Genomic DNA, 15143 nt, shown 5'->3' with positions numbered 1-15143 from the left:
GGAACATTGTACCTTTTTACAGAAGCATTAACAGTGTGCAATACTAATCCTATTGAATTCCTTTCCCGACAGAGAGAAAGGTCCTTTCCTACATTTGTTCCCTCTAAACCCAGAGGAGGAAGTAGAAGAAGACAGGGGAGCACCTGCAGTAGCGCTGCTGCTGAACTCCCAAATCTATCTCCAGCTCCAAACCAAGGCACTGCTTCAGCTACTATGAACCAACCCAGGCCACAGGAGATCACAGCTAAGCTTAATGAGGCACCAGATCCAAACCAAAGGGGTCATAGTCAATCAAAGTACAGCTCTGGCTCCACAGAAGCACAGAGCGCCGAGCTGTCCCAGGAGGTCTTACACAAACAACAAACTGAGAGCAAAAGCTCTACGCACGAGGGCAGGGAGAGAGAAAACTGCAGAGTCCAGTTTTATGAAAGTCCAATGCAAGTATCAGTGTCACACAGCAGCCAAGAGGCTAATGCTGCCACAGAGCGACCTCTAGACCTGAACCACCGCCCACTTTCCCAGGGAGAGATGGAGGTCAACAGGGAGAAAAGCCTGTGTGTAAAGGATGAACCCAGCAGCACAAAGGAATATTTTAAAGCTGGGAAAAATGTATCTAGCATTAGTCCGTCATCCATCGCCAAAGACCTGGCAGGTATTGAATCTCATGCTGAGTTATCATCAAGGGCAGCGTCAGAGCAGGGGAAGCTGGTAAAGAGCAGAGAGCTGCCACACAGTCTCTGTAACCCCTGCATCCTGCCGAGGCCTCCTGTCCTGCCTGGCATTCGCCCGGTGGACAGATTTGGGACTGTGGGTGGGGAAGCCACATCTCTCAGCCTCCGGGACCTTCAAAATTCATTCAGTAAGTCAAAGGCCCATCACGACTTTAACAGCTCCATCACACGTGCTGCTGTGAACCTGAGAGACAATGTCGTCACAGGGAGAAAACACGACTTCTATGGGATCAACTGTTACTACCTGCATGGATAACCTGACGGACATTTTTACAGCCTTGAAGCAAAGATGGTCAATGGATGGACCTGCACATGTATAACATCTTATTGTCCTCCAACCACTCAAAGCACCTTTACACAACATGTCATATTCACCTATTCACACACTGGTGGCTGAGGCTTCTATACAAGATGCCACGTGCTTCTCAGTTTTAAACAGTCACATACACTCAGTGGACCGTTAGTAGACGACCTGCTCTATCTCCTGCACCGTAAAAAATAATAGTCGTAATGATTTGAATCTTTGAAGCAAGCGAATAAAGTTTAACCACCACTGAATAATTTAATGTTGAAACTTTTCAGAGCTGCATTGTGAAAGCGAGACTTACAGGGAACCAATCTAAACGCAGATGGTATAATTATTCTGTAGCCATTACACTGTGCAATCAACATTCAGTTTATATGTTAAAGCCAAATTTGTCATTTTCTACTTTAACACAGCATTTATAGCAAAACATCTGACTTTATATGTTCTTAATTCCCCTTGAAATTTTCAGAGGGTCATCTAAAATGGTGAAGCCTGATTTTAAGATTTAAGGTTGAAAATGTAGATGGTTTCATGTGGAAAATCGGTGTCTAATATTTAAAAAAAAAAGCAAAAATCAAAAAATTTCAAGATTTGACAAAATCAGTTCTAGTTTCTCGAATATGGACATTTCTATCAGAATGACTGAAAAAAAAGAAAATTCTTAGGGGACAATCACACCAATGAAAACACTTACATTCTGAATGATTGTACTAAAAATAAAATATTTTAATGCAATCAATTCGGAGGTGTTTCAGTTTCAACATTATCCGTGGCTGAATTTCACAATAAGATATTCAGTGGCTTCTACTTCTAAAGCTCAAGTTATTATGGCTATAATTTTCTACCATACTATTCATACCCAAAATGGTTATCACAAAAGCAGAGTGACAGTAACAGCTTTCTGATTTCTCACATGCTCTCAATAAAACAGTTTGTGATTCATATGTGTTCAAGCAGCCGTCCAGACTGTTTATTTAACTCAGTACTTCCTCAATATTTCGTAGTAAACAGCCAATTTGCAGCACATTGTTAATTAGCTCTTTGCTTCTAAGCATTTAATTTGCAGTATTCATTAGAGCGGATGTATTATAGAATAATGGTCTTACATAAGGCTCCCATAAGCCACGGCTGATTGCAAGGGTGAAATAAAAGGAACAGCCTTCAAAGCTCACTTCTGAGTTCAGCCTGCCTGCACAGTCCACACAGAGGGAATATTCAGCGGCTGTAAATTCATAATGCCGCACAGATGAATACTTTGGTCTTTACGGCAACCTTTTCTAATTTTACAGGAGAAAACTTGTATGAAGATGACCCCCCCCAAAATGTCACACAGAGTTCCCCACACAGCATTGTGTTGGCTGTATTATGGAATCCACCCCCCTGTATCGTAGGTGCTGCAGTAACCTTCCAGCTCACCGGTGTGAAAAGAAAAAAAATGCCTTTTTGCACGTAATCTGTTGCAGTCAGGACTCTGTGTGAAAGGTTTCTTTTTGTGACAGAAAGTCCTTGAGCAGCAGCCTGCAGCCTTGTGTGATATAACAGCCTCTCATTCAGACTTTGAGGGAAAAAAAGCAATGATAATAGCTCTCATAACAAAATGGACCTGTGCAGTTTTCTCCCTGAATATTGTAGACACGCTGTAAGGCTATTTCTAATCAAGATAAGATTGGTATTATCGTTGTTTTTATTTGTTACTTGTTTTGCTATTGTGCATGTGCAACAAATCCTGCTTTCATAAAAGAAAACATACACTTATGTCACATTCAAAATCACATTCAATTTTAAACTTGCTTCTCTGAGTGGGCATATGCAAATCTTTTGTTTGTCAAACACTGTTCGCAAATATATTTTTTTGTCATTAGGCCATGAGCATGACTGTAAAGCTGTGATTCAACCATATGTCCAGCAGGTGGCAGCATATCATCATTTTTGGTCCCAAGTTTTGTCATTTATCATTCTGACTTCATTTCCTCTTATCTTATGACAGTTATCTTGTCATTTTTGGCTCCTTTGACATCATTTTTACCACATCACCCAGTTCCCAAAAACAGATAAGCGTAATTCCACTTCTTATCTACCAGTGGACACAAGGATGTGTCATGAAAATGCATTTGCAATTAAATCATAATTAAAAGTCCCCAGTTAAATGACTCACTTGCGGAGTGATGAGTTTGACCGTGTGTGTCCTTGTTTTTTGGGGTCCTCCGCAATACGTCACGGAAAATAAGTTGTCAATGACACAAGCCACGCCCCCTTAAAGGTGACGCTAAGCTATGGCTGCAGTTTAATTGGAGTTGGCTTGAGTCAGTCACGCACCACCGCCCTCCCACATACAGCGGTGGAGAGACTAATGCTCCTCAGAGCGGGGCTGGACGGTGCATGTGTGTGCATGTCAGACTGGAGCGTGCTGTGTGTTTGAGGCTGTAGTTACAGTATCTCCTGTTTATTGGCTGTGTTTTCTCAGTAGGGTGAGAGAAAGCGACTGCTCCCAACATCTCTGTCCTCATCACCTGGAATTCAAATCTGCAACTCTGTCAAGGTGAGTGCGGCTTTTTCCTCCTCTGATAAGAAAAAATCAGTTTCATTTTATTGAAAATGATGTGAGTCGTTTAAAAGTTCACTGCAGTGCTTTTTTTTCTTGCTCTTTGAGGCAGCATATACCTGAGACATTTCCCAACACTTAAACAGTTGCACAGTGTCAGTGTTCACTTGTTAAAGCTTCAAAGTGAAACTGCACTTATCAGTACATCACTTTGAACGCCGGGTTAAACTCTCCTGTTGGGTTTCCTCACACAGTCGATGTTTTGCAATATTCCTGTTGTGATCATAACATGTGATTCACACAACAAACACCAGTAGATCCTTTTAGTCTCCATGGTAACTCTGAGCCATCTTCCTCTTTCTCTATACAACTATAGACAACTATCTACTAGTTTTCATATGTATCAATACACAGGATGAGAGCAGCAAGAGAAGCCAGTCACAAGCCAACATTATGAATAATGTGCCCTCATGTATGAGTGGCTGTATCTCTCAGGCTGATTTAGAGTGGATGTAGGTGTGTGTGATAGGATCCATTTTCAGATTTAATCAGAGCCAGAGCTCAGCATCTCAGTCAGTAGACAGCAGTGGTGTAGTGGAGGGTTTACATAGGTCTTTATGGGGGAGACCCACCTATCAACCAAAAAGCCACTGGAATATTTAGGCAAGTATACTCAACCTACCCATCTGCCCATATACACCCAACTCATCAACTACCGACATTGTTTAAAGATGGCAGACAAAAGTGAATATGTACGCCATTTTATAGCCAGCTCCCTCATAATTACAGTTTTGTGTAAATCCACCATAATAACAGTGACACTCATGCTGAATGTGGGGTTTTTACCAAAACCTTCCACTCAAATGTCTATGTTAATCCCAAAAAAATGTGGTTGAGTGAAAGCTGTTCTGTTCGGTCCTGTGGCTCACTTGCAGAGTGGCTATAATTTTAGGACTTACAGGGTTATCTCGGCTCTTATGGGTGTTGTGTCAACAGTGCAACAGAGGAGGCTTTTCAGGGGCTGTTTGTGTATATTGGAACTTATGGGAGGCTCAATAGGGGCCGTTGAGAGTTACATGACATGGAGGAAAGAAGGTGGACGGTGCTCACGTCCTGCCTCAGATTGGTATGCAGGTGAAGGGCAAATCACAAACAGTGGAAAAACTCTCAGAGGCTGGACACTTTGCTTTTGTGTTCAGTTGGCTCAGAGTGCGATTTGTTTGCCAGTGTGTTATTCTTCTCCTTGCAGCTCCTGAGGTTTTTCTTTCCTATCACACCCAAGTCAGTGATTGCAGTCAAACACAGGGAGACTGTGAGAGAGAGGAATCAATACAATCTGTGGAATGCAGCAGCAGGAAAGTAAAAAAACAAAAACGTCTTTGTCTGTGCAAGACATATACTTAAAACAGCAGTGGGGCATTGCATCGCATGAGGTCACCTCCACTGTAATTTCAGCTTTCCCCCAGCACCGAGCTGAATCTTTGAATAAATGTGCACAAGCTGTAATTTATTCAGTCGCCAAGTTATTCAGTAACCTGTGTAGCATTGCTCCAGCGCGCGCTTTTCTTTAGAAAAAAAGAAAGAAAGATATGTCTTTTGAATATCCACTAAACAACAAGTAAATAATGCAGGAAGTGGATAAATAGGAGTAGCAGAGCAGCTGCTGTGAGCAGCATATCGTGCGTGTGGCAGGTGTTGCCTCGACTTGCGTAGGCGGGTAGGCCTCCATAAATAATTCATGTGGTTTCACATGTAAACAGGTAGATGTGGTTTTGGTCCACAGAGGAAGTTGTGAAACATATCTGCTTTTTCTTACATTTCAATTTGGAGACATTTTCTTGTTTAGGTAAAAATGATAAAAACTGTTTGTTCCACTAAGTAGCACAGACTAAAAGAATGAAATAACAAAAATAATAGAGTTTCACTTGTGTTGAATAAAAAAAATCATCAGTGAGTGTCTAGATATTTTGTTATTTTGTGTGTCTGCTTGTTTTCCAGTCAGAGTGACCTGGACTGTGTCATTAGTGACATGTTTTTAATGGCAGGTAGCTGCTCTTGTCCTCAGCCTCCTGGCAGGCATCAAAGAGACGCTGAAGGAAGCTGCTTTCATAAGTCACTTAGATTCAGATCAGGTAACAGCATGCAATTTTAACAAGAGCAGCACTAGCAGATACTTTTAACTGAAACAATACAGCTTTGGTCATTCTCTTGTATTTGGCTGAATTATTCAAACAGTTCAGGATGGCAGCTCTGAGATGGAGAGTAAGATTTTTAAGTTTATCTTTTCACATTTTTCCATCTGGACAAAGGGTCATTGCTGAGACATTGTATTTTGAAGTAATACCTAGCTATGTATAATCGTAAAGACTGTGACTTCTGTCTGTTTTTTAGATAATAATTATCATTGTAATGATTTCATTTGAAAAACTGTTACATGATAATCACTTTCCAAAATGATGGATGTTCCTGATAGCACCTTGTCGGTTGTGGTTCTTCTATTCAAATTCTGCCAACAACAACAGTTTTGTTTCAGACTGCATAGGATCAGCTAAATTTTACCCCTGCTTGTTGGCACAACAGTAGCAGTATCAAATTTTATTGAGAGAGACAGAGAGTTTCATCCCAGCCGGTTAAAAAACAGAGATGTGAGAGTGTGAACATTTATACAGCGTATAACAATGTTGTGCACCATAAAAGGAAGCAAGGAAAGGAAACTTTAGGGTCTTGGTCCTCTTGGTTCACCCAAACATGGCGTCTCTGGTCAGGAGCATGTGCATTTTGGATCAGAGTCTAGACCAGGGATACTCAGGGGCAAGTTAATAAACAATTATTAATAATATATTAGTATATATAATACATTAATCGCCTGCTTTCCACCTTTCTGTCTGTCATCTTTGCCAAGAGGCAAATCCAGCTGCAGCAGCTCCACACAGGTCTGGTGTACGCAGGGGTGTTTCTTGGATTTTACATCTTTCGGAGCTCAGCCCAGACCACTGTTGGAGGGTCCTTCCCTGGCACTTTTTTAGTAGTTTTTCTTTGTTAAATTATTATTTAAGGAGTGGCCTCTAGCTCAGTGAGTAGTGTCTGCCCCATGTAGGCTGAGTCCTTTGCAGCGGCCCGGGTTCAGTTTCAGCCTGCGGCCCTTTACTGCATGTCATCCCCAGTCTCTCTCCCTTTCCTGTCACTTTCTATCTACACTGTAATAAGGCAAAAAGCCCAAAATAGTCTTTAAAAATAGTGCTTTTTAAAGTGATCAAAATGAAAGATAAAAAGAAAATCCCCAAACCCCTATTGCGGGCTAGATTTGACCTGTGGGCCGTAAGTTGAGCATTACTTTTCTGGACTGTATAAATTTGATGCAGTATGTGTGATAGATATTGAGTGCTGCTTTTCTTGGGGTTGTCTGGCATTTTAAGTTATGCAGTCAGGTCAGTAGGTCCACCACTTTGATTCAGATATCTCAACAGCAGGTGGATGCATTGCCATGAAAATTACCCTTGTGTTAAGTAGGGCTGCAACTAACGATTATTTTCATTGTCAACTAATCTGTCAATGATTTCTTAGTCGACTAGTCATTTTATCAAAAAAAAAGTGTGTAAAATGTTGAAAAATGTCGATCTGTCTCTCCCAATGTCTTGTTTCGTTCTCACGCCAAAGGGTTTCAGTTCACTGTCATGGGAGAGTGTGTAAAGCTGCCAATATTTGAAGGTAAGAATCTGCAATAAGAATTTTGGGGTACTTTTATAGTGCTTTTCTATGAAAAATGACAAACTGATTAGTCGACTACTAAAATAGTCACCAATTATTTCGATAGTCGATCAGTCATCGACTAGTCGTTGCAGCCCTAGGGTTAAGTGCTAATTAGTAATTGTTACCATGCTGACAGGCTAAACTAAAATGGTGAACCTGGTTAATACAACCTGCTATGCATCAGCGTGTTAGCATTGTCACTGTGAGCATGTTAGCATGCGTGTTGCTCCAAGCACCATTGTGCCTTAGTACAGCCTCACATAGCTGCTAGCGTGGCCGCAGACTTTTGATCTTGTTGGTAGACAGTGACAGCTTTCCTGATTTCATTACATCTGCATGAACATAAAGAAAAGGGAATTATAAAACATTAAAATGACAGTTTATTAGCATCAGTCATAATTTCAGTCCAGTGCGTGCTTGATGATTCAGTCAGTAAAATCAAGCCAGAAATAAACAGTGTTGTTTTTCCTGTTAGCATCATTTAGTGAAAATTTCACTTTGGGTTCCTTTGCAGGAAATTAGGTCAATGAAACTCTACAAATAGAAAAGGCAGACCAACTTTAAATATCTGTGGACAAGATTTAATCACACCACAAACACACCGTGCAAGTGTTGCCCTCAAAAACACAACTGCAGTCAAACCACAAAAACAACACAAGCTTGTCAGTGACAGCTCGAGTCAGTTTCTGGTGCTGTGACAGTCTATCTCGTATGATATACTCTACAGACAGGGAGTCACGCTGTGAGCTCATCCACACTCCAGTCCAGAGTTTAAGCATCAAGTAAATCTCTCTAGATGTGGTACTCTTCTTCTCAGTCGGACAGTTTATCTCTGTTTGTCCATAAATGGAAGGTAACGGAAGACGATGCCATGTCTAAATATATCTGCACTCCAGGGACTTGGTCGTGGCAGTGCAGATGTTCCTTCCAGTTTTTTGTGATATCTGCTTTTTAGGCTTATTTTTTACACACTGTTATGAGGAAGGATCAGCATACTAACAATGACAACTGCCCTCTCAATAACATCATCATCCTCCACTCTGGGTCAACACCTCTGAATTAATATGAGAATAGAGGTGGAGATGCTGCTGTTGTATCCTAATCGGAGCAGTGGTTGAGTGGAAAGCGGTGTAATCTTTAATTTGGGAGAGCAACAGCTGGATTGGCTGTCACGCAAGTTGCTGCACGACACATCGAGAAGAGCACTTCGCACATATGTTTTTCCCCATTCTATTGTCATTGAGCTAAGCTGTGATGATACTCTGCGTCCTAATGAGCTGGTGTTGAGTTATGAGGCTGTCAGACTCCCTCACACTGTGAATATAATAAAGGAGAGGACCTCTACCACACTCAGGGCAAACATGAGAAGAAATAGATGTAGGAAGAGAGGGGGATGATGGGGTTGTGTGAGGGGAGGGGGTGCGTTGAGGATGTGGTTGATTAACAGGATGCGTTTGTGAGAGGGTATGATAGAAAGCCTGTCAAACATGAATGTCAAGGAGTTGTAGGCATGAATGAAAAGACGCCTTATGCTGCAGGAAGTTATCGAGGAGGGACTCTATTAGTCTCTCCCTCATTATTGCAACCATACTTCTGCAAGCAGTTTCTCTTGGGGTGAATATGATAAGTAGAGAAGGCTTCAAACTCCATTTCATCCCACTAAAAATGTAAGATTGCTGATAGCAAAGACAGACATGCACGCTCCAAGCTCAGCAGCTTGAGCCTGGTTTTTGGAGTGGCTCCTTCTGGCCTTGGCAACCTTTCACTACGACGTCTTAAGCAGATCAGGGGCATGCATTGCCATCTGCGTGTTTCTTTCAAAGAAGGTGTGGCAGTACACGTGGACGTGGGCTGGCAAGCGTGCTTAGTCGAGAGATGTACTAATGAATAATAGATCTGATGCTGGGATGAAGCCAGTTTTGTCTCTGTGTCAATTATCTGGGCTAATGGCTTGCTGGATGCTGCCATGCTGACCTGTGATGTTGCGAGATGATTATTTTTAAAGAAGGAAAAACTTCTGACTCTGCAGATGTATTTTCAGAAGAGTGCTTTTTTTGTCCAACTCCCAGTTACACTGTTCAGGTCGGGGAAGGATACAGGGCAGAACAGAAGTAATGGCTGGAGATGGCAATTACTGCGCCTGATCAAAGTGACAGTCTTTCACAGGGGAGAAAGCGGAGACTTTTAGGACTGCTTCCTGCGCAATTGCCCATGTTCTTCTCACCAGAATAACTCCTCAGACTTGGATAAGACACTGATTCAGATAGAAGTGACACTCCTGCTCATCGACTGATTGCAGCCCGTTGAAGGGCCTTATCTGAAACGCTCATCACATCAGATTTGAATGACACAACAATGCATTCAGATTTGAATTGCCTGTCTTCTTCTCTTAAGTGGCCTCCAATCAGAGCCCAGCTATTTTTGTTGAGGGTGTCTTCATCATTTAATGATGTTTGCATACTGAGTATGAGACACCATTAATAAGAGAATAAAGACAGTGTTCAGTCCTCTGTATTTGTAACAGACTGATGCTTTTATTCAGTGAAGCAGACAGTGCATAATGATTTATTTTCAGGAGCTCTGGCTGAGTATCTGAAAAATAAAAACTTGCAGTTAAATGCCAGTAAGTGTGCAACACCTTAAATTTTAATCCTACAGTTTGAGATTTTTGAAATAAGCTTACTGGCCTTCTTGCCATGAATTTGATGAGAAGATCAGTGCTCTCATGCCTGTAGGATATATTTGAAGCTACAGCCAGCAGCCCCGTAGCTTAGCTTAGCATTAAGACTGGAATCATGGGAAACAGCCAGCTTGGCTCTGTCCAAAAGTAACAAAATCCACCTACAAGCACATCTAAAGGTAACTCATTAACAAACGTGGGACCAAGTCATTGTTTTTAAAGTCACAAGTAAGTTTAGAGTCTTTGCACTCAAGTCCAGAGTCAAGTCTTAAGTCCTAAACTGAGTCCTAAACAAGTCACAATGCATGCTTCGGCAAATGTAATGCAATTTTGACAATACAGTTATAATAAAATACATTTGCAAAAATTCTAAATGCTTTTTAAAAAAAGTGTATTTATTGTTATATCTTCATGGTTCTCTCCTGTAACTTCATTAGTTGTGGTCAGATTATTTCAAACAAAGTGGATCGTCTTGCGAGTTAAGAGTCGAAATGCTGGGAATGCTGGGAATGAATCGTGTTAATGTTAGTCGATACAGGAAATGAGGGGAAATGATTCATGACACACTTTTTAAATAACATACTTGTTCATCTTTGGGCTTGGGAAGGTGTCAAGTATTTTTAAGTCAGAAGACTCAAGTCCAAGTGAAGTCTTTTTTGATTTTGTCAAGTGGAGTCTAAAGTCATCAAATTTGTGACTCGAGTCTGACTGGAGTCCAAGTCGCTAATTGGCTGCTGGCTTTAGATTCATATTTAATGGACAGATTGATTACTCGCATTTGTCATCTCTTCTTGGTCTCAAAAAAAGCAATGAGTATTTCCTAAGATGTAAAACTCTTAGTTTAAATATTAGACTAAATCTAGTGTATTTTATTAAGTTGATTTTTTTTCCCTCAAAGACATAATCACAATACTCTCTGTGTCATAAAATATGTAACTGTGGCTGAAATAGCCAGAGAGTATTGTTTTCTGCTGATTTCTGATCCCACCCTTTCCTTTGCTCCTTTAATGTCAGGATTTTCCCTTTCCAAGAAGGAGTTGTTTTGCATTTCATTTAATGAAATAACCAAGACTAAGTGGCATCATCCCAGAAGGGTAATGCACAAATGTAATACAATTACTGATATTAGAATTAGTGACTTTGCAGCAAATGAGCGTCCAGTGTGTCTCCTTTGGTGGGCAGGGTCTATCAGAAGATATTCTTAACGACTGCGCTGTTCCCAAAGCAAACAGGAGGAATAATCTGAGTGGTCATGACAAACCAGCTTCTGATGAGTTTATCCTGCAGAGGATGATTAAAGGCAATCAGAATTAAGCAAGGGATTCTGATTTGGGTTTATCCAGATGGATGGGTGACAGCATTAGAGGAAAGGTAAATGACTCGCCTCGCTGGAGTTACCAGAGTTTGCTTTGTCGCTAAAGAGCTTTGTATTGAGAGGAACGATCTGTCAGAGAATAGCTGGTGGACTGTGGAGATAAGGTGGTTGCCACAACACCATGTTAGGTGTTTGGTGAATGCAGAGGCCATTTGTTATGTCAAGTTTATGCTGATTGTTCGAGAGCTGAAAAGACCAGAGAGGAGCTCAGAGCGCTTTTTGCCTTTTGCCGCATTTTTAAATCAATATTGATTTTCTTCAATTTAGATAATTCTGTTTCATCAAACCGGCCTGTCACACATCAAAGGAAATGGAATTAGATTTACTTCAAGCTGAGGAGCCATTCGTTTTATCTAGTGTAATAAAAAAACAACATTTTTTATAGGAAGCCATTCCTGCAGCTTTGTTTGCTTTATGCATAAACATTGGCCATTTTATAAACATAGACCCTAAACATGTGGAGCAACTGTTTTTCATGGCTCGGCATTGGAATATAATTTAACTCTCACAGCTGAATTTTGCATATGAAATGTTATTTAAGATATTATGCAAACCCCCACATATTTAAAGGTTATCTAAATATCATCTTATCTGCTCGGTAAAAGACAATCTTCCATCTATGTTACCATGCCGACCTCCGAGAAAGCTTCAGGTTCACTTTCTCTCAGCAGTATTCTGTCTTTTCTACTTTCACTTCACATTTCTGAGCAGTGGGAGTGTGTTTTAGGGTCCGTCCCAGCCAAACATCTTTTTTGCAAACATGACTCTATTTCCTGAGAAAGCTGCACCACGGGGGTTCAACCATGAGACGCTTATTCTGGTGAGTCACATCCTAATGATGCCTGAAAGCCTGTTAGGCTTGTCAGCCCTTTGGCAGACTCTGGAGACAGTGGAAGGACAGCGCAACATCTGCAACATGGACTGCAGAATGTAATACAGGGCTTTCAGCCTCTGTCAATCTAGTTAGTGCAGTTTAAAAGTACATTAGGCAATCTAGAGCTTCAGCTATGATCTATAGCTGACCTAGGATTTGTTGACAGTTGTATGGGATGCCTTAAAGTAACATAACCAGGCATGTGAGTTTTGAAAGGCAGAAACCTCAGCAGCTAGTGACTACAGACATTTGACAGTTTACTCTTTATGTATGGGAAGTACATGATTTATTGTGATAGAAATATGTTGTTGAGCACCCTGGAAGGTTATGTGACCGGTGATGAGTCTACCTGGAGACTTTTGCTGCATGTAGAGCTGAAACAATTTGTTGATTAACAGAAAATTAACTGTCAGCTATGTTAATAATAGATCAGTTTTTTGGGCAAAAATATTAAGCATAAATTGATTTCAGCTTCTCCGCTGTGAGTTTCCACTGCTTCTAACTGTCTAGTGTGATATATTGTTTTAGAATGCTAGACAAAGAAGAAATTCTGACATTATAATAGACTACTAACAATAATCATTGGTTATCCAAGTTATCTCCCATTACTTTCCCCTGATTTCCTGTCTGCTCTATAGTGCATACTATATAATAAAAGCAAAACACCCCTAATACATGTTAACAAAACAGCCCTGTCTCCTAAAAATGAATAAAACTGCAAATATGTTTTGACGGAAACATAATTCCAAGCAAATTCTGTTTTCTATTTACATAATGAGGAAATGTTGCTAATCTACAAATCTGACAAGTTGCAGAAATGTTTATACTGCATGCATCAGTACAGTGCTCACAGAAAGTGTATTTCAGTTCAATCAGGAGAGACTTGGCTTAAGAGAAAAGAATATTTATTTACATGTGCACATAAATATGAGAAATCTGAAAAGTCTTCAGTGATTAGACCCCATTGTGATGTCATTTATTCCAGGAGGGTGGTAAAGATGTAGTTGATTAGGGAACCCCCCCCACATGGTGGTGATGAGATGAGATATAGAGAGAGCTGAGGATCTGGATGTGAAGAGGAGTGAGCTTTTGATGAGCTCGTGCTGGGCTCTGGATAAGGTGACTGGAGGTGAATGGAGTGGAGGAGGGCACGGCAATGCTGCCTAAAATGACAGCCGACAGGAGCAGAGAGGGGAACAGATTTAAAGTTTGGCAGCAGCGACATGAATGGTTGAAGGAGATTGTGGCTGTTTGACTGGCTAACCAGGAGAGGGAACACCTATAGCCAACTGATTGGTGGAAGTGGTGGGAGTGGGATAGAGAGAGGATTGTTAATGGATATAGCATAATAAAAAATATTCCTGATTGAACTTATGCTGAGCTTTATTTGTTTTCCACCAAAAGAGGCACTCTTGCAATACAGTATCCACTTGCCTAAACCTAAGATAGGAATCTGCATGTACAACCAAACTTCTGGTATCAAGATCTTGCACTTTGTACACCCTCCATCATCTCCAAGCACCTCTCTTCCGAGGCCTACACAGTACATGATTGTAGTGTTTTGTTACATGAAAGAAACATTGTCTCTGAACACAATCCAGGCAGCGATTATGTTGCCACAACAACATGTAAAAATCTTTTACTGTCCCTGTTATATGGCGGCTGATCTCGGTCTTTGCTTGAAGGGCAAGGAGCTCTCAGACGTCAATGTTTTTCCAACTTGTGGGCATCTTCGGTCACTGCTCTTTCTCTTTGAGTTAGCTGCTAACTGCTATCAGCTGCTTTTTAAATCCCCTGTAATAATGGGTCGCTGGCATAACATGTCGTCAAAACGTCACACTAGTGCTGTTTTTTGGTACTGTTACTACCTCTGATTCTGGCTTCAAGGCGAGTCAATTCTGTCCCCCCATTCCACAGTCGTACCTTTTGTACAAAACAGCTAGGCAACAGAAAGGCACGAAATCCCTGCCTTGAAGAGGCATGATAAAGGGGCTATTGTTAGGATGTTGCGCTTGAAACAGCAAATGTCAGGAAAAGTGAGAGGCTCAGGATTCATCCAAGGAATGACTGTACAAAATCTGATGGCGATCCCTCCAATTGTTAAGATATTTCAGTCTGACCAAGAGTTCGACACTGCCATCCACAGAGCTCTAAAAAATGAATATTTGCTGTGATACTGCTTCTCCAGAGAAGTTGTACCATTTTGAAATCAGTCTTTTATTTTTGCAGTCTGGGGATCACATGGAGGTTTTCCATTAGGATGACAGTTCTGCTAAGTGAGAAACAGCCAGTATGATTTTTAAGCTCCTGCTAGTTACACATCTGTCCCTGAGTGTCACGCTGGTATCTCATTACAGAGCAGTTGTGGGTTCCACCCACCCACACTTTACTGGAATATTCAGCAGATGTCTGTCATGTCTCCGTGCGACTGATTTAGCCTTTTGTGCAAGAGACACTTTGAAAAGAGCACCTGTGGGTTTATCTGTTTCTTTAACAGATTACAGGGTGAAGTATGGCAAACTAATGATTTACATGAGTGCTTATATTATACTACCAATAGGCTGAACTTACAAGTTTACTGGAATACGCAGGGAGTCTAAACAGATGTAAAACAGACAAACTAATGATTATTTTCATTGTCGATTAATCAGTTGATTATTTTGTCAAGTAACTGATAGTTGTTTAGTCTATAAAATGTCCGAAAATCGTGAAGAATGTCGATCAGTGTATCCCAAAGCCCAAGATGACTTCCCAACTATCTTGTCATAGAGGAGCAAGGGCGTAGGGTTTTTTTTCAGTTCTGGGTTGGCACATGTGACGAGTGATGGGTCAGAGTTTGGGGTCCTCCACCAGAATATTTTGAGCATCTGGTAAATTTTTGTGC

At 41.0% G+C, this 15143-nt stretch overlaps 1 protein-coding gene across 3 annotated transcripts in view; it reads left to right on the top strand.

Moving 5' to 3' along the window:
* Nucleotides 1-3389: 3389 nt before the first annotated feature.
* Nucleotides 3390-15143, top strand: part of osbpl3b (oxysterol binding protein-like 3b) — a 40168-nt gene continuing 28414 nt past the window's right edge. For all 3 annotated transcript variants that reach the window (XM_049584192.1, XM_049584194.1, XM_049584193.1), the window contains exon 1: nt 3390-3577. The gene's annotated coding sequence lies outside the window, so the exon portion shown is untranslated. The remainder of the gene's footprint in view (nt 3578-15143) is intronic.

This window comes from Epinephelus fuscoguttatus, linkage group LG8 (genome assembly GCF_011397635.1).
Source record: "Epinephelus fuscoguttatus linkage group LG8, E.fuscoguttatus.final_Chr_v1".
In the NCBI taxonomy this organism is placed as follows: domain Eukaryota; kingdom Metazoa; phylum Chordata; class Actinopteri; order Perciformes; family Serranidae; genus Epinephelus; species Epinephelus fuscoguttatus.
The sequence above is the reverse complement of the archived record's forward strand: the minus strand, read 5'-3'. Positions and strand labels throughout refer to the sequence as shown.